Source organism: Pristiophorus japonicus, chromosome 9 (genome assembly GCF_044704955.1).
Source record: "Pristiophorus japonicus isolate sPriJap1 chromosome 9, sPriJap1.hap1, whole genome shotgun sequence".
Taxonomy (NCBI): Eukaryota; Metazoa; Chordata; class Chondrichthyes; family Pristiophoridae; genus Pristiophorus; species Pristiophorus japonicus.
In genome coordinates this window covers 180,273,148-180,292,027 of record NC_091985.1, presented here as the reverse complement: position 1 = coordinate 180,292,027, position 18,880 = coordinate 180,273,148, and the positions used below count along the sequence as shown (strand labels likewise).

Genomic DNA, 18,880 nt, shown 5'->3' with positions numbered 1-18,880 from the left:
AACAGGATGAGGTCCATTCAGTCCCTCGAGCCTGTTACACAGGAAAAGGAGGAGGCCCATTCAGACGCTCGTGCCTGTTACACAGGAACACGATGAGGCCCATTCAGCCCCTCGAGCCTGTTACACAGGAACAGGAGGAGGTCCATTCAGTCCCTCGAGCCTGTTACACAGGAACAGGAGGAGGACCATTCAACCCCTCGTGCCTGTTACACAGGAACTGGAGGAGGCCCATTCGGCCCCTCGAGCCGAATGCACAGGAAGAGGAGGAGGCGCATTCAGCCCCTCGAGCCTGTTACACAGGAATAGGAGGAGGCCCATTCAGACCCTCGAGCCTGTTACGCAGGAACAAGAGGAGGCCCATTCAGCCCGTCGCGTCTGTTACACAGGAACAGGAGGAGACCCATTCAGCCCCTCGAGCCTATTACACAGGAACAGGAGGAAGCTCATACAGCCCCTCGAGCCTGTTACACAAGAACAGGAGGAGGCCCATTCAGCCCCTCGAGCCTGTTACACAGGAACAGGAGGAGCCCTTCAGCCCCTCGAGCCTGTTACACAGGAACAGGAGGAGGCCCATTCAGCCCCTCGAGCTTGTTACACAGGAACAGGAGGCGCATTCAGCCCCTCGAGCCTGTTACGCAGGAACAGGAGGCGGCCCATTCAGCCGCTCGTGCCTGTTACACAGGAACAGGAGGCCCATTCAGCCTCTCGAGCCTAATAAACAGGAACAGGAGGAGGCCCATTCAGCCCCTCGAGCCTATTACACAGGAACAGGAGGAAGCCCATACAGCCCCTCGAGCCTGTTACACAAGAACAGGGAGAGTCCCATTCAGCCCCTCGAGCCTGTTACACAGGAACAGGAGGAGGCCCATTCAGCCCCTCGTGCCTGTTACACAGGAACAGGACGAGGCCCATTCAGCCCCTCGAGACTGTGACACAGGAACAGGAGGAGGCCCATTCAGCCCCTCGAGCCTGTTAGACAGGAACAGGAGGAGGCCCATTCGGCCCCTCGAGCCTGTTACACAGGAACAGCAGGAGGCACATTCAGCTTCTCGAGCCTGATACACAGGAATAGGAAGAGGCGCATTTAGCCCCTTGAGCCTGATGCACACGGACAGGAGGAGGCCCATTCAGCTCCTCGAGGCGGTTATACAGGAACAGGAGGAGGACCATTCAACCTCTCGAGATTGTTACACAGGAACAGGAGGCCTATTCAGTCCCTCGAGCCTGATGCACAGGAACACGAGGGGGTCATTCAGCCCTTCGATCCTGATACACAGGAACAGGAGGAGGCCCATTCAGCCCCTCAAGCCTGATACACAGGAACAGGAGGAGACCCATTCAGCCCCTCGAGTCTGTTACGCAGGAACAGGAGGAGGCCCATTCAGCCCCTCGAGCCTGATACACAGGAACAGGAGGAGACCCATTCAGCCCCTCGACTCTGTTACACAGGAACAGGAGGAGACCAATTCAGTCCCTCGAGCCTGTTGCACAGGAACAGGAGGAGGGCCATTTATTCCCTCGCGTCTCTTGCACAGGAACAGGAGTAGGGCCATTCACCCCCTCGAGACTGTTACACAGGAACAGGAGGAAGCCCATTCAGCCCCTTGAGCCCGATACACAGTAACAGGAGGCGGCCATTCAGCCCCTCGAGCCTGTTACACAGGAACAGGAGGAGACCCATTCAGCCCCTCGAGCCAGTTACACAGGAACAGGAGGAGACCCATTCAGCCCCTCGAGCCTGTTACACAGGAACAGGAGGAGACCCATTCAGCCCCTCGAGCCTGTTACACAGGAACAGGAGGGGGACATTCAGCCCCTCGAGCCAGATACACAGGAACAGGAGGAGGCCATTCAGCTCCTCGAGGCGGTGCCACAGGAACAGGAGGAGGCCCATTCTGCTCCTCGAGGCGGTTCCACAGGAACAGGAGAGGCCCATTCAGCCCCTCGAGCCTGTTACACAGGAATAGGAGGAGGCCCATTCAACCCCTCGAGCCTGTTACACAGGAATAGGAGGAAGCGAATTCAGCCCCTCGAGCCTGAGACACAGGGACAGGAGGAGGCACATTCAGCACCTCGAGCCTGATACACAGGGACAGGAGGAGGCCATTCAGCCCCTCGAGCCTGATACACAGGGACAGGAGGAGGCCATTCAGCCCCTCGAGCCTGATAAACAGGGACAGGAGGAGGCACATTCAGCACCTCGAGCCTAATACATAGGAACAGGAGGAGGCCATTCAGACCCTCGAGCCTGTTCCACAGGATCAGGAGGAGACCCATTCATCCTCTCGAGCCTGTTACACAGGAACATCAGGAGGCCCATTCAGTCCCTCGAGCTTGTTACTCAGGAACAGGAGGAGGCCCATACATCCCCTCATGCCTGTTACACAGGTACAGGACGAGGCCTATTCAGCCCCTCGCGCCTGTTACACAGGATCAGGAGAATGCCCATTCAGCCCATCGTGGCTGTTACACAGGAACAGGAAGAGGCCCATTCAGCCCCTCGAGCCTGTTACACAGGAACAGGAGGAGGCCCATTCAGCCCATTGTGGCTGTTACACAGGAACAGGAAGAGGTACATTCAGCACCTCGACCCTGATACTCAGGGACAGGAGGAGGCCCATTCAGCTCCTCGAGCCTGTTGCACAGGAACGGAGGAGGCCCATTCAGCTCCTCGAGGCGGTTACACAGGAACAGGAGGAGGCCCATTCAGCCCCTCGAGCCTGTTACACAGGAACAGGAGGAGGCCCATTCGGCCCCTCAAGCCTGATACACAGGAACAGGAGGAGGCCCATTGAGCCCCTCGAGCCTGTTACACAGGAACAGCAGGAGGCCATTCAGCCCCTCGAGCCTGTTACAAGGGAACAGGAGGAGGCACATTCAGCCCCTCGAGACTGTTACACAGGAACAGAAGGCCTATTCAGCTCCTCGAGCCTGATGCACAGGAACAGGAGGAGGCCCGTTCAGTCCCTCGAGCCTGTTACACAGGAATAGGAGGAGGCCTTCAATCTTTCGAGCCTGTTACACAGGAAAAGGAGGAGGACCATTCAGCTCCTCGAGCCTGTTACACAGGAACAGGAGGAGGCCCATTCAGCCCCTCGAGCCTTATACACAGGAACAGGAGGAGGCCCATTCAGCCCCTCGAGTTTCTTACACAGGAACAGGAGGAGGCCTTTCAGCCCCTCGAGCCACTTACACAGGAACAGGAGCAGGCCCATTCAGCCCGTCACGTCTGTTACACAGGAACAGGAGGAGACCATTCAGCCCCTCAAGCCTGATACACAGGAACAGGAGGAGGCCCATTCAGCCCCTCGAGCCTGTTACACAGGAACAGCAGGGGGACATTCAGCCCCTTGAGCCTGATACACATTAACAGGAGGCGGCCATTCAGACCCTCGAGCCTGTTACACAGGAACAGGAGGAGGCCCATTCAGCCCCTCGAGCCTGTTACACAGGAACAGGAGGAGGCCCATTCAGCCCCTCGAATCTGTTAAACAGGAATAGGAGGAGGCGCATTCAGCCCCTCGAGCCTGATACACAGGGACAGGAGGAGGCCATTCAGCCCCTCGAGCCTGTTACACAGGAACAGGAGGAGGCCCATACATCCCCTCATGCCTGTTACACAGGTACAGGTCGAGTCCTATTCAGCCCCTCGCGCCTGTTACACAGGATCAGGAGGAGGCCCATTCAGCTCCTCGAGCCTGATACACAGGAATAGGAGGAGGCGCATTCAGCCCCTCGAGCCTGTTACACAGGAACAGGAAGAAGCCCATTCGGCCCGTCGAGCCTGATACACAGGAACAGGAGGAGGCCCATTCAGCCCCTCGAGCCTGTTACACAGGAACAGGGGGAGGCCATTCAGCCCCTCGAGCCTGTTACAAGGGAACAGGAGAGGCCCATTCAGCCCCTCGAGCCTGATACACAGGAACAGGAGGAGGCCCATTCAGTCCCTCGAGCCTGTTACACAGGAACAGGAGGAGGCCCATTCAGCCCCTTGTGCCTGTTACACAGGAACAGGACAAGGCCCATTCAGTCTCTCGAGCCTGTTTCACAGGAACAGGAGGAGGCTCATTCAGCCCCTCGAGCCTGTTAAACAGGAACAGGAGGAGGCCCATTCGGCTCCTCGAGCCTGATACACAGGAACAGGAGGAGGCCCATTCAGCCCCTCGTGACTGTAACACAGGAACAGGAGGGGGACATTCAGCCCCTCGATCCTGATACACAGGAACAGGAGGAGGCCCATTCAGCCCCTCGAGCCTGATACACAGGAACAGGAGGGGGACATTCAGCCACTCGATCCTGATACACAGGGACAGGAGGAGGCCATTCAGCCCCTCGAGCCTGTTATACAGAAACAGGAGGAGGCCCATTCGGCCCTTTGAGCCTGATACACAGGAACAGGAGGAGGCCCATTCAGGCCCTCGAGCCTGATACACAGGAACAGGAAGGGGACATTCAGCCTCTCGAGCCTGATACACAGGAACAGGAGGAGGCCCATTCAGCCCCTCGAGCTTGTTACATAGGAACAGGAGGAGTCCCATTCAGCCCCTCGAGCCCGTTAGACAGAAACAGTCGGAGGCACATTCAGTCCCTCGAGCCTGTTACACAGGAACAGGAGGAGGCCCATTCAGCCCCTCGAGCCTGATGCACAGGAACAGGAGGAGGTCATTCAGCCCCTCGGGTCTGACGCAAGAACAGGAGGCGGCCCATTCAGCCCCACGAGCCTGTTACACAGGAACAGGAGGAAGCCATACAGCCCCTCAAGCCTGTTACACAGGAACAGGAGGAGGCCCATTCAGGCCCTCGAGCCTATTAGACAGGAACAGGAGGAGCCCATTCAGCCCCTCGTGCCTGTTGCACAGGAACAGCAGGTAGCCCGTTCAGCCCCTCGAGCCTGATACACAGGAACAGGAGGCCCATTCGGCCCCTCGAGCCTGTTGCACAGGAACGGGAGGAGGCCCATTCAGCCCCTCGAGCCTGTTACACAGGGACAGGAGGAGGCCCATTCAGTCCCTTGAGCCTGTTACACAGGAACATGAGGAGGCCATTCAGCCCCTCGAGCCTGATACACAGGAACAGGAGGAGGCCCATTCAGCCCCTCCAGCCTGTTAAACAGGAACTGGAGGTTGCCTATTCAGCCCCTCGAGCCTGTTACATAGGAACAGGAGGCCCATTCAATCCCTCGAGCCTGATACACAGGAACAGGTCGAGGCCCATTCAGCCCCTTGAGCCTGCTCTGCCATTTGGTCAAAGAATGAGTTACATCCATATGGCGCCTTTCAACATCTCAGGGCGTCCCAAAGCTTATCGCAGACAATGAAGTACTTTTTGAGGTGTAGTCTCTCTTGTAATGTAGGAAACTCAGCACCAATTTGTGCCCAGCACTGCACTGTCGGAGTGACACGTTGCTAATGACCAGATCATCTGCTTTCGTGTTGTTGGTTGAATGATAAATATTGGCCAAGATACCACTTCGAAATAGTGGCCGTGGGTTATCTTGTGTCCACCTGAGAGGGCAGTCTGTGTCTCAGTGTAACGTCTGGTACTGCCCCTCCGACAGTGCGGCACTCCCTCAGTACTTCCCCTCCGACAGTGCAGCTATCCCTCAGTACTGCCCCTCCGACAATGCGGCACTCCCTCAGTACTGCCCCTCCGACAGTGCAGCACTCCCTCAGTACTGCCCCTCCGACAGTGCGGCACTCCCTCCGTACTGCCCCTCCCACAGCGCAGCTCTCCCTCTGTACTGCCCCTCCGACAGTGCAGCACTCCCTCAGTACTGCCTCTCCGACAGTGCAGCACTCCCTCAGTACAGCCCCTCTGCCAGGGCATCATTCCCTCAGTACTGCCCCTCTGTCAGGGCATCGTTCCCTCAGTACTGCTCCTGCACCTATTTTCTATGTTTCTATGAAACGAGGCAGCTAATTTGAATCCAGCAAGCTCCCACAAGCAGCAAATGACCAGGACTTTGTTTTTTTTGGGTGTTGGTTGAGGGATAAATATTGGCCCCCAGCACGCTGGGGAGAACAGCTCCCTGCTCCTCCACCGATAGTGGGCGTGGGATTTCTGTTCATTCCCCGATAGCAGACCCCAGACCCCAGCAGACGTTCGAGCTCCTGACACTGTGTCATAACCTGCGTGAGAAATAATGGTATTTGGTCATTTGTGTATGTATTTTTTTAATCATAATCCGCTTCCCAAACTCCATAAATTATGGTAATGTGGAAAAAAAAGACATGGCAAATCCAGCGCGGCACTTTATAGAGAGTTTCTGATGGGTACACGGAACAGGAGGGAGACATTCAGTCCCTCGAGCCTGACACAGGAACAGGAAGAGGCCCATTCAGTTCTTCAAGCCTGTTACACAGGAACAGGAGACCCATTCAGCCCCTCGAGCCTGTTACACAGGAACAGGAGGAGGCCCATTCGGCCCCTCGAGCCTGATACACAGGAACAGGAGGAGGCCCATTCGGCCCCTCGAGCCTGATACACAGGAACAGGAAGAGGCCCATTCGGCCCCTCGAGCCTGTTGCACAGGAACGGGAGGAGGCCCATTCAGCCCCTTGAGCCTGTTATACAGGGACAGGAGGAGGCCCATTCAGTTCCTTGAGCCTGTTACACAGGAACTTGAGGAGGCCATTCAGCCCCTCGAGCCTGTTACATAGGAACAGGAGGCCCATTCAATCCCTCGAGCCTGATACACAGGAACAGGTCGAGGCCCATTCAGCCCCTTGAGCCTGCTCTGCCATTTGGTCAAAGAATGAGTTACATCCATATGGCGCCTTTCAACATCTCAGGGCGTCCCAAAGCTTATCGCAGACAATGAAGTACTTTTTGAGGTGTAGTCTCTCTTGTAATGTAGGAAACTCAGCACCAATTTGTGCCCAGCACTGCACTGTCGGAGTGACACGTTGCTAATGACCAGATCATCTGCTTTCGTGTTGTTGGTTGAATGATAAATATTGGCCAAGATACCACTTCGAAATAGTGGCCGTGGGTTATCTTGTGTCCACCTGAGAGGGCAGTCTGTGTCTCAGTGTAACGTCTGGTACTGCCCCTCCGACAGTGCGGCACTCCCTCAGTACTTCCCCTCCGACAGTGCAGCGTTCCCTCAGTACTGCCCCTCCGACAGTGCGGCACTCCCTCAGTACTGACCCTCCGACAGTGCAGCACTCCCTCAGTACTGCCCCTCCGACAGTGCGGTGCTCCCTCAGTAATGCCCCTCCGACAGTGCGGCACTCCTTCAGTACTGCCCCTCCGACAGTGCTGTGCTCCCTTAGTACTGCCCCTCCGACAGTGCGGCGCTCCCTCAGTACTGCCCCTCCGACAGTGCGGCGCTCCCTCAGTACTGCCCCTCCTACAGTGCTGTGCTCCCTCAGTACTGCCCCTCCGACAGTTCGGCACTCCCTCAGTACAGCCCCTCTGTCAGGGCATCACTCCCTCAGTACTGCCCCTCTGTCAGAGCATCGTTCCCTCACTACTGCCCCTCCGACAGTGCAGCACTCCCTCAGTACTGCCCCTCCGACAGTGCTGTGCTCCCTTAGTACTGCCCCTCCGACAGTGCGGCGCTCCCTCAGTACTGCCCCTCCGACAGTGCGGCGCTCCCTCAGTACTGCCCCTCCGACAGTGCGGCACTCCCTCAGTACTGCCCCTCCGACAGTGCAGCACTCCCTCAGTACTGCCCCTCCGACAGTGCTGTGCTCCCTCAGTACTGCCCCTCCGACAGTGCGGCACTCCCTCAGTACTGCCCCTCCCACAGTGCGGCGCTCCCTCAGTACTGCCCCTCCCACATTGCGGCACTCCCTCAGTACTGCCCCTCCGATAGTGCAGCGCTCCCTCAGTACTGCCCCTCCGACAGTGCGGCACTCCCTCCGTACTGCACCTCCGACAGTGCGGCACTCCCTCAGTACTGCCCTCTCACAGCGCAGCTCTCCCTCAGTACTGACCCTCCGACAGTACAGCACTCCCTCAGTACTGCCCCTCCGACAGTGCAGCACTCCCTCAGTACAGCCCCTCTGTCAGGGCATCATTCCCTCAGTACTACCCCTCTGTCAGGGCATCGTTCCCTCAGTACTGCTCCTGCACCTATTTTCTATGTTTCTATGAAACGAGGCAGCTAATTTGAACCCAGCAAGCTCCCACAAGCAGCAAATGACCAGGAATTTGTTTTTTTTGGGTGTTGTTTGAGGGATAAATATTGGGCCCCAGCACACTGGGGAGAACAGCTCCCTGCTCCTCCACCGATAGTGGGCGTGGGATTTCTGTTCATTCCCCGGTAGCAGACCCCAGACCCCGGCAGACGTTCGAGCTCCTGACACTGTGTCATAACCTGCTTGAGAAATAATGGTATTTGGTCATTTGTGTATGTATTTTTTAATCATAATCCGCTTCCCAAACTCCATAAATTATGGTAATGTGGAAAAAAAAGACATGGCAAATCCAGCGCGGCACTTTATAGAGAGTTTCTGATGGGTACACGGAACAGGAGGGAGACATTCAGTCCCTCGAGCCTGACACAGGAACAGGAAGAGGCCCATTCAGTTCTTCAAGCCTGTTACACAGGAACAGGAGACCCATTCAGCCCCTCGAGCCTGTTACACAGGAACAGGAGGAGGCCTATTCAGCCCCTCGAGTCTGACACAGGAACAGGAGGAGGCCCATTCAGCTCCTTGAGCCTGTTACACGGGAACAGGAGGAGGCCCATTCAGTCCCTCGAGTCTGACACAGGAACAGGAGGCCCATTCAGCCCCTCGAGCCTGTTACACAGGTACAGGAGGAGGCCCATTCAGCTCCTCGAGCCTGTTACACAGGAACAGGAAGAGGCGCATTCAGCCCCTCGAGCCTGTTACACAGGAACAGGAGGAGGCCCATTCAGCCCCTCGAGCCTGATACACAGGAACAGGAGGAGGCCCATTCAGCCCCTCGAGCCTGTAACGCAGGAACAGGAGGAGGCCCATTCAGCCCCTCGAGCCTGATACACAGGAACAGGAGGAGGCCCATTCACCCCCTCGAGCCTAATACACAGGAACAGGAGGAGGCCATTCAGTCCCTTGAGTCTGTTACACAGGAACAGGAGGAGCCCATTCAGCTGCTCGAGCCTGATTCACAGGAACAGGACGAGGCCCATTCAGCCCCTCGAGCCTGCTCTGCCATTTGGTCAAAGAATGAGTTACATCCAGATGGTCCCTTTCAACATCTCAGGACGTCCCGAAGCTTATCGCAGACAATGAAGTACTTTTTGAGATGTAGTCACTCTTGTAATGTAGGAAACTCAGCACCAATTTGTGCCCAGCACTGCACTGTCGGAGGGGCATGTTGCTAATGACCAGATCACCTGCTTTTGTGATGTTGGTTGAATAATAAATATTGGACAAGATACCACTTCGAAATAGTGGCCATGGGTTATCTTGTGTCCACCTGAGAGGACAGTCTGCGTCTCAGTGTAACGTCTGGTACTGCCCCTCCGACATCGCAGTGTTCCCTCAGTACTGCCCCTCCGACAGTGCGGTGCTCCCTCAGTACTGCCCCTCCGACATCGCAGTGTTCCCTCAGTACTGCCCCTCCGACAGTGCGGCGCTCCCTCAGTACTGCCCCTCCGACAGTGCGGCGCTCCCTCAGTACTGCCCCTCCGACAGTGCGGCGCTCCCTCAGTACTGCCCCTCCGACAGTGCGGCGCTCCCTCAGTACTGCCCCTCCTACAGTGGTGTGCTCCCTCGGTACTGTCCCTCCTACAGTGCGGCATGCTCTTAGTACTGCCCCTCCTACAGTGCAGCGCTCCCTCAGTACTGCACCTCCGACATCGCAGCGCTCCCTCAGTACTGCCCCTCCGACAGTGCGGTGCTCCCTCTGTACCGCCCCTCCGACAGTGCAGCACTCCCTCAGTACTGCCCCTCCGACAGTGCAGCACTCCCTCAGTACTGCCCCTCCGACAGTGCAGCACTCCCTCAGTACTGTCCCTCATCAGCGCAGCATCCCCTCTATTTCTGTAGCTCACCTTAAATCTCGCTGTCTCTGTCCATCTCTAGCTCTCTTGCTCTGTCTCCACCCCCCCTCGGTCTGTCTCTTCCCCCCCCCCTTCGCTCTGTCTCTCCCCCCCCCCCTCGCTCTGTCTCTCCCCCCCCCCTCGCTCTGTCTCCCCCCCATCCTCGCTCTGTCTCTCCCCCCCCTCGCTCTGTCTCTCCCCCCCCCTCGCTCTGTCTCTCCCCCCCCTCGCTCTGTCTCCCTCCCCCCTCGCTCTGTCTCCCTCCCCCCTCGCTCTGTCTCCCTCCCCCCTCGCTCTGTCTCCCCCCCCCTCGCTCTGTCTCCCCCCCCTCCTCGCTCTGTCTCTCCCCCCCCTCGCTCTGTCTCTCCCCCCCCTCGCTCTATCTCTCCCTCCCCCCTTCGCTCTGTCTCCGCCCCCCTCCTCGCTCTGTCTCTCCCCCCCTTCGCTCTGTCTCTCCCCCCCCTCGCTCTGACTCCCCCATTCAGCCCCTCCAGCCTGTTATACAGGATCGGGAGGATTTTAAGGTACTGCCCCCTTATCCTGGACTCCCCCTTACCAGGGGAAATAGATTCTCCCCATCTTTTGTTAAAATTCATTGCCGGGATCTGGGTGTTGCTGGCAAGACTGGTCTTTATTTTTTAATTTCACAATATAATTTATTCATATAAAAATTTGCATGATACATTGGAAGGCAGCTCAGTACGTTTGGATTCGGTCAGCAATTCGATACAATACATTTGGATGCTGACGGCAGTTCCCAACAATACATTTGCTTGCTTTACATTTCGAGGTACAATTCAGTACAATCCAGGATACATTGTAATACAGTCATCAAATTACGTTACATATGGCACTATACGGTACACGGAGCGGGTGAGGGTACAGTTACATTTCTTTACAACATACATTACTAAACAGAACTTGCATTATACATGGCACTGCATAGATGTTTTCAGATCATGGTGCTCTATGTATACAAAAGTTTACAAGTACAGCCCAAGGGGGGTTTGTGCTGATTCCTGTCCCCTGGGTTTACCGTGGCAGAAGGGCTTTAAACTGTGGCCCTTCCCCACCGTGCCTTTGCGGCGACTGCACCAATTTTCAGTGCGTCCCTCAGCACGTATTCCTGGATCTTGGATTGCGCCAGTCTGCAACATGCGGATGTGGTCATCTCCTTGTTCTGGAAGACCAGCAAGTTTCGGCAAGACCAAAGAGCGTCTTTGACTGAGTTGATGGCCTCCAGCAGCAGGTGATGTCTGTCTCGGTGTGTGTCCCTGGGAACAGCCCGTAGAGCACAGAGTCCTGTGTTATGGAGCTGCTTGGGATGAACCTCGACAGCAACCACTGCATCTCTTTCCAGACCTGCCTTGCGAAGGCGCAATCCTGAAGGAGATGGGTGACAGTCTCGTCCGCCCCGCAGCCGGCCCAGGGGCACCGTGCCGTGCTGCTGAGGCGTTGGCTGTGCATGAACACTCTGACGGGTAGGGCCCTCCTCACCGCCAACCAAGCTATGTCTTGGTGCTTGTGTGTAAGCTTTGGCGATGAGACGTTCTGCGAAACAAGTTCGACAGTCCGCTCAGGGAACCACTCGACAGGGTCCACTGTCTCCTTCTTTCGTAGGGCGTCCAGGACCTTACGTGCTGACCACTGTTTGATGACCTTGTGGTCAAAGGGGGTTTTTTGTGAAGAACTTTTCCACGAAGGACAGGTGGACAGGCATGGTCCAACCGGTGGGGGCCTTTCACGGCAGCATGGCCAGCCCCATCCTTCTCAACAAAGGGGACAGGTAGAACCTCAGCACGTAGTGACACTTGGTGTTTGCGTACTGGGGGGCTGTGCATAGCTTGATGCAGCCGCACACAAAGGTGGCCATCAGGATGAGGGCCACATTTGGAACGTCCTTTCCTCCACTGTCCAGAGATTTGTACATCGTGTCTCTGCGGACACGGTCCATTTTGGACCTCCAGACAAAGTGGAAGATGGCCCGGGTGACTGTCGCGGTGCAGGAGCGTGAGATGGGCCAGACCTGCGCCACGTACAACAACACCGAGAGCACCTCACTCCTGATGACCATGTTTTTTCCAACCATGGAGAGGGAGCGCAGCTTCCGCCATCCCAGGTTTTTCTTCACTTTGGCGATAAGCTCTTCCCAGTTTTTGCCGCACGCCCCGTCCGCTCCGAACCGTATTCCCAACACCTTCAGGTAATCTGGCTTCACGGTAAAGGGAATGGAGGCTCGATCGGCCCAGTTGCCAAAGAACATGGCCTCGCTCTTGCTGCGATTGACCTTTGCTCCCGAGGCCAGTTCAAACTGGTCGCAGATTGCGGACAATCTGCGGACTGACTGCGGATCCAAGCAAAAGACGGCGACGTCGTCCATGTACAGGGAGGTCTTGACCTGAGCGCCTCCGCTGCCTGGGATCGTCACCCCTCTAATGCCCGCATCCTTCCTGATGGACCCGGCAAAGGGCTCGATACAACACACAAACAAGACAGACGACAGAGGACAGCCTTGCCTGACTCCAGATCTGATTGGAAAGCTTTGAGTTTCCCACCCGTTGATTTGAACTGCACTTCTGATGTCTGTGTAGAGCAGTTTGACCCAATTGCGGATACCCTCCCCAAACCCCATTTTGGAGAGCACGTCCATCAGGTACGTGTGCGATATCCTGTCAAAGGCTTTCTCCTGGTCTAAGCTGATTAAGCAGGTGTCCGCCCTCCTGTCCTGCATGTAGGTGATCGTATCTCTGAGTAGTGCGAGGCTATCAGAGACCTTCCTGCCGATGACAGCGCACGTCTGGTCCGGGTGAATCACCAGCTCAAGGACAGACTTGACCCTGTTGGCGATTACCTTTGACAGGATCTTGTAGTCCACATTGAGCAGCGAAATGGGCCGCCAGTTTTTGATTTCCTCCCTCTCCCCCTTCTGCTTGTAGATGAGGGTGATGATGCCTTTCCTCATCGATTCTGAATGCTGCCGGCTAGAAGCATACCTCCGTATACTTCCAGCAGGTCTGGGCCTATCCAGTCCCACAGAGCCGAGTACAACTCGACCGGTAAGCCGTCGCTTCCAGGAGTTTTATTCGTCTCGAAGGACCGGACAGCCTTTGTCAGCTTGTCCAGAGTTAGCGGGTGGTCCAGACTCTCCCACTTGCTGTCATCTAAGACCTCTGAGATAGACTGGGAGGCCGCGCGGTCTGTGGGCTTGACGTCGTACAGCCTGGCATAGAAGGATTTGCTGATTCTCAGCATGTCAGGCTGCGAAAATGTCACAGAACCGTCTTCTTCCTTTAGGCTGGTGATCACAGAGCTCCCCCTGTGTACCTTTTGGAAGAAGAAACACGAACACCTCTCATCCTGCTCGACGGAGCGGACTCTGGAGCGGAAGATGATCTTGGAGGACTCTGAGGCAAAGAGCGAGGCTTACTGGCCCTTCACCTCTTCGAGTTCCTCCGTGACATCGACCCCCATCGACTGCAGCAGGAGCAGGTTTTGCATGATCTTCTGGAGTTGGGACAATTCCCTCTGTCTCCCTCTCACCTCCTGAACATCTTTGAGGATGAAGAACCTCTTGATGTTCATCTTGATTGTTTCCCACCAGTGCATGGGGGAATCGCAGAGGGGTTTTACGGTTCTCCACCATTTGTAATCCCTCTTGAGTTCCTCCACGTTTTCCGGAGTCAACAGTTTCACATTCAGCTTCCATATCCCTCTGCCAACTTTCTGGTTTTCCTGTGGGCGACAGTCGGCCAGTAGGAGGCAGTGGTCTGAGAAGAACACCGGCGTGACGTCGGTGGATCTGACCTTGAGTGTGTGGGACACAAATAGGAAGTCTATTCTGGAACGGACGGACCCGTCTGGTCTCGACCAGATGTATCTGCGTGGTGCTCCGTCTGTAGGGTTGCTGAAGATGTCGCACAGCTTGGCATCTTTTACCGCATCCATCAGGAGTTTGGACGTGGCGTCCAGTTTGTTGTCGGCTCTGATGGATCGTCCACCGCATCGATGATACAGTTGAAGTCACCGCCCAGAATGACCAGCCTGGACGTCGCCAGCAGAAGTGGCCTCCCCGCAGCAGAATGCCCAGGCCGGAAGCCCGGCTGTCGTTGCCTCCTGACCATACGGATGGTCCATGGGTCCACCATCGTGACCACTGCCGGTAACTGCTGAAGTGCGGCAGACCGCACTCCTGCAAGAACAGCAGGTCCGCTTTGACCTTGGCGAGGTACCCCAAGGTGGAAACACATCGCACAGTAGATTTTACGCTACGCACGTTAAGACTAGCAATTTTAAAATCCATTTTAAAGCTATTTTTTACAGTTACAAACATTACGCTTCGCATAAATTGTCCTTTAATTCCGAGAACTGCTCAATGGCCAGTTCCAGAATCCGTAGGTTATTACTATGAACAGCTACTGCACCTGGGCTGGCGTGGTCGTCATCCTCTGCCGTGAGGGTGTTTCGACCAGGGGACTGCTGCAGTTCTGTCATTAAGTCCGATATGTCCTCTGCACTGTCCTCGCCTGGTGTTGGTGGTTCCCTCTTTTCATCAGTCACGGCGGTGTCGAGCTGGTGTGCTTCGATCGCTGTGTCGCTCCCGGTATTCCGGAGGTGGGGTGTGCTGGGCACTTCGCTGCTCCCGTTATCCCGGAGCTGGTCTGCGTTGGTCGCTCCTTCGCTCTCGGTGTTCCGGAGCTCGTGTGCGCTGGGTGCTTCGCTGCTCGCGGGTTCCTGGAGCAGGGCTGTGCTGGTCGCTTCACTGCTCCCGGTCGCCTGTGGCCGTGGGGTGGTGTATTGCCTCTTCTTTTGGTGGCGGTAGTGAGGGGCTTTTTCTCGCCTTTCCTCATCAGACGAGCTGTCGTCGCTGCTGTCTGTCAAGGTTGCTAGCCGCCTCGTCCCTGACGTTTCTGCAGGGGCCCTTGCTCACCTGTTCTCCTTACGCTTGCAGGCCTTTTTCTTGACGATCTCCCATCCTGCTTCATCGTCTGCTGTCTCCTCGTTCCTGGACTCGGTGCGCTGGGGGAGAGCTTCGCTGCTGGCTGTTGGTGTCTGGCAGCTCGCCGTGGCAGGGTTCTCTTCCCCGCTGACTTGTTCCGAGGGGAAGGGTGTGGCTCTCCTCTGGAGCGTTGTGTTCCTCAGCTTCCTCCTCCTCTGGTGCAATGTTCTTTGCTGCCTGCGCATAGCTGAAGTTGCATTTGGGGCAGTTTTTGTAAAGGTACCCAGCCAGACCACAGAGGTTGCAGCACTTGGTCTCCTTACAGTCCTTTGTCTGGTGGCCTTCATGCTTGCAGTTTCGGCAGATGAGAGTTTTGCAGCTTGCCGCCACATGGCCTGCCTTCCCGCAGGTGCGGCACACGTTGGGTTGGCCAGCATACACCATGTAGCCCCGACTACCTCCGATGGCAAAGCTGGAGGGGGGGGTGCAGGATGGTTCCGCTGGCATCCACCTTCATGGTGACCTGGATCTGGCGCTTGCTGGTCCAAATCCCGTGCAAGTCTTTCAGGTCGCTGCTGTTTCCTGCCCCATCGACATACCTGGTGAGGAAAGTCAGCACATCAATGACCGGGATGTGGGGGTTGTACATCTGCACTGTGATAGTGCGTCTTCCCTCCCCGACCTCCGCTCCTCGTCCCTCCGCTCCTCGTCCCTCCCCGACCTCCGCTCCTCGTCCCCTCCGCTTCTTGTCCCTCCCCGACCTCCGCTCCTCGTCTCCTCCGCTTCTCGTCCCTCCCCGACCTCCGCTCCTCGCCCACCCCGACCTCCGCTCCTCGCCCTCCCCGACCTCCGCTCCTCGCCCTCCCCGACCTCCGCTCCTCGCCCTCCCCGACCTCCGCTCCTCGCCCACCCCGACCTCCGCTCCTCGCCCTCCCCGACCTCCGCTCCTCGCCCTCCCCGACCTCCGCTCCTCGCCGGTCCCGACCTCCGCTCCTCGCCCTCCCCGACCTCCGCTCCTCGTCCCCTCCGCTTCTCGTCCCTCCCCGACCTCCGCTCCCCGACCTCCGCTCCTCGCCCTCCCCGACCTCCGCTCCTCGTCCCCTCCGCTTCTCGTCCCTCCCCGACCTCCGCTCCCTGACCTCCGCTCCTCGCCCTCCCCGACCTCCGCTCCTCGCCCTCCCCGACCTCCGCTCCTCGCCCTCCCCGACCTCCGCTCCTCGCCCTCCCCGACCTCCCTGCTGCTTCAATACAAAGATAGAGAGGGGCGATGCCATGGAAGGATTTGTAAACACGGATGTGAATCACTCAGGTGATGATTCCTGACCTGGTCATGTGAGGGTAAAAAGGGCAGATGTGGTAGAATGGGTAGTGGGGGAGAAGGTGGTCAGGTTGTTCTGTCGAATGGTTAGATAGAGGTTCCACCAGATCCAGGGCCTGCTCCTCAGCCAAGTCAAATCACAGCCCTTCCTCAACGGTGTGAAGGGCACCACAGGCCATGACTATTCTGGCCACCCAATCTGGAGCAGACTACACATCGCTCCCCCCTCCGACCCAACCAGGTGGAAACAGCAGCTTTCAGCACACAAATGGTCCTCTCCATTACCAGCCTGGATACTGCATGTGCCACACTGTACTGCTCCTCTACAAAGCAGAGTGCAGAGATAGCACAAAGTGCTGGAAGTGCAGATCCATGTGCAGAGAGAGCGCAAGTGAGCTGCAAAGATGATACCAGAACTGAGAGGTTATACGGATCAGGAAAGGATGAATAGGCTGGGGATCTTTCCTCGAGAAAGAGAAGACTGAGGGAGACCTGATAGAGGTCTTTATGATTATGAAAAGGTTTGAAAGGGTAAAAAAAGATGCTTCCACTTGTGGAGAGTCTAAAACTAGGGACCATCAATATACGATCGTCACTAATAAACCCAATGGGGAACTCAGGAGAAACGTCGTTACCCAGAGAGGGGTGAGAATGTGGAACTCGCTGCCACAAGGAGGGATTGAGGCGAATAGTATCGCTGCATTTAGGGGGAAAAGCTGGATAAAGACATGAGGGAGAAAGAAATAGAAGGATATGGTGATGGGGTGAGATGGAGAGGGATGGGAGGAGGCTGGTGTGGAGCATAAACCCCGGCACGGAGCGTGGGGCCCAATGGCCTGTGTCCGTGCTGTAAATAAAATGTAATTGTCATAAAAAGAACCTTTGGATAAAATGAACGCGAAAAAACAGAGAGAATTCCTGTCTAACAGAGCCACATCTAGTCTAATTCTCTGGTACAGTACTGAGGAAGTGCCTGAGATTCCCCGGCAATATTCGCAGAAAAGAAAGGGATTCTCCTGGTGTGCTGGCCAACATCGCTTTCAATGAAAACTAGTCATTCATCTCATGGCTGTGCTTGGGATCTGGTGCACAAACAGACTGCCCTGTTGGCCTCCATAACAACTGGGATTATATGTCAAGAGTAATTCACTGGCTGTGACAGACCTCAGGCTATTCTACAAATTTGAAGGGTATTTCATAAATGCTGCTTCTTTTTCTCTTCCGCGGGAACGATGCATAGGCGTAATGTACTGACGTGGATAGAGAACTGGTTGGCAGACAGGAAGCAGAGAGTCGGGATAAACGGGTCCTTTTCAGAATGGCAGGCAGTGACTAGTGGGGTGCCGCAGGGCTCAGTGCTGGGACCCCAGATCTTTACAATATACATCAATGATTTAAATGAAAGAATTCAGTGTAATATCTCCAAGTTTGCAGATGACACTAAGCTGGGTGGCGGTGTGACCTGTGAGGAGGACACTAAAGGGATGGGGGGGGACTTCTTCGCCCAGGGAGGGGTGAGCCTGTGGGGTTCTCTGCCACAGATAGTTGTTGAGGCAAGTTCGCTAGGTGTATTCAGGAAGGAGTTAGATGATGTCCTTACTACTCGGGGGATCAAGGGGTATGGTGAGAAAGCAGGAAGGGGGTACTGAAGTTGAATGTTCAGCCATGAACTCATTGAATGGCGGTGCAGGCTAGAAGGGCCGAATGGCCTACTCCTGCACCTATTTTCTATGTTTCTATGTTTCTCTGCGACAGGAGGGTGAACAGTGGCTCCCAAGTCAGCACTGAGCGCAGCGGTTCACTCGCCTCCTTCAAACCGTTCAGGAACTTCAGGCAGAGGGTGACGGTTCTGAAGGTCACGTCGAAGTAACCTCTCTTCGGGAGGTCCTGCAAGGTGAAGAATACGGCGACTTTCATGCCACATGTTCCCAGCAGGATTTTCTTCACGAAAAGGTCCTGGTTGATCGTTGTCTGTCCTTCCACTTTCTTCACCATCACTCGGATGGTGTTTCGGACGCTCTGGTTCGCCGCTCGGTTGGCCGCCATCCGGGTTGCAGATTCCTCCTTTCGATGTGTATTTTGACCGAAGCCCTCAATCTCTCGTTGCACCAATCCGGCACTTGGGCGGGCCTTGACGGGCCTACAGGCCTGCCGAATGGTCGGTCGACATGCAGATTTTCCTCTTCTCTCCAATTGGTGCTTGGCTCAAGCCAAAGGCCAGAGCCAGCAAAACTGGAAAAACGAGTTTCTGCAATCAGTCAATTTGCATATGAATGCCCAATCAACAGATACTCCACTTGATCTTAGCCAAAAGGCTGAGAAGCGATTTACACCACGGCAGCAGGGAAATTTAAATTGAGTTAAGTAAATAAATCTGGAATAAAAGGTTAGTATCATATAACTACCACATGGTCGTTACAACCCATCTGGTTCACGAATATCCTTTACAGATGGAAATCAGCCATTCTTACTTGGTCTGCCCTATATGTGACTCCAGGTCCACAGCAATGCGACTGATGCTTAACTGCTCTCTGAAATAGCCTAGCAGGCCATTCAGTTGAACCCAACCGCCATTCAAGAAGGCAGTTTACCCAACAGCTTCTCAAGGTTGGCCTTGCCAGCGGCGCCCAGGTTCCAGGAAGGAATACAA

General features: G+C 55.8%; 1 pseudogene; it reads right to left on the bottom strand.

Annotated features, from left to right (window-relative positions):
• Positions 1-18,424: 18,424 nt before the first annotated feature.
• On the bottom strand, positions 18,425-18,557 carry LOC139274341 (U2 spliceosomal RNA; annotated as a pseudogene).
• Between the last annotated feature and the right edge of the window lie 323 nt (positions 18,558-18,880).